The sequence below is a fragment of the Mixophyes fleayi genome, chromosome 12 (genome assembly GCF_038048845.1).
Source record: "Mixophyes fleayi isolate aMixFle1 chromosome 12, aMixFle1.hap1, whole genome shotgun sequence".
Lineage (NCBI taxonomy): Eukaryota > Metazoa > Chordata > Amphibia > Anura > Limnodynastidae > Mixophyes > Mixophyes fleayi.
In genome coordinates, this window is record NC_134413.1 from 55,712,321 (window position 1) to 55,713,667 (window position 1,347).

Genomic DNA, 1,347 nt, shown 5'->3' on the forward strand with positions numbered 1-1,347 from the left:
GTGTAGTTAGGATGAAATGCAACATGACACCAAAGTCCAATCTCCAATTATTTTAGAACCACTCCTTTCAGTCAGTAAACTTTTACATTTTTCTCTTAAAATACTGCCCTTTTCATGATTTATGCTCATTTTAGCATTGATTTGCAAAACTAGGTGCACTAGTGGGCTTACTGAGCTCTTTGCAATAACCTTCCTGTGCCCAAATCCTTTCATTAATCTGTGCAATTTCACATATGCTGCTATTTTCCTAAATAAACTCATCCAAAGTGGATCTTGCAAAACTCTTTTGCAGTTTTGCTAGTCAGCTAATTCAATCTGGTGTTTTTCATTTTGATGAACTTCTGATAATTGCTGCTGTCAAGTCCTAGGGGAATAAGTATGAATCTGAAATTGAAATCTAAGTATTGTAAAGCGCTATGGAATTTGCTGGCTCTATATAAATAAATGATGATGATTATGATCTAGACTAAATATATAAAATGTATAGACTAAAACCCTATACTCCATTGTATCGTATCACTGTAACTCTCTTTTACCTGAATGCATGTGCTGATTCACCAGAATTTTTGGATAGGTAACAGGGGCTGGCTGGGCTGGGGGCACGGGGACATCTGCCCACCCAGACCCTTCCAATATTGGGCGACCTTGGGCTGGGTCACCTGCATTTCTTCCTTTTAACCCCCCCCCCCCCCCCAGCTAAAATAAGCCAGCAAACCCCTGATGTGTAGCATAATTTATTCATTTAGGCTCCTCTTCTGGAACCTTTTAGTGTACAATAATCTATGCTCTAGGACAATCATTAAATAAACACGTCTTGAGACATGTCACACATGCTGCCTAAGAACCATTGATGCTTTGATGATTCAGTTTACCTGGGTGTGCTCCCAATCCCTACTTCATAACGGACCCTTTTGTTACTTTCCTTTCTGCGTGTTTGTCGACTGCTCTTTGATACCTTCCCTCTAACTATGCACAGAAGGGATGAATCCTTAATTATTAATCAATTGTTGTCCCTTTTACTTGTAATTGTGAGAAAACTAAGTTTTCTCACAACAGAATAGAGAAATATGTAAAATATATCAAATATGACTATTCAAGAACAATGTGCACATTGTGACATGTCTCTGTATAGTTACAAAATACAACATTTTTAACTTCTCATTCATTCATTTGGGAGACACTCCTCACACCTGTGGTACTTTCTATGACACCAAAAGAGCCTGTACAAGGTTCTTTACAAAGCTTTGTACACTGTACAGGTGGTGGCTCCTTAAATTACTACCTTAACAACTCCAACGACAGTCTGTCTCTTCAATCTGACGTCATTGGATGCTGCCGTCTTCTTCA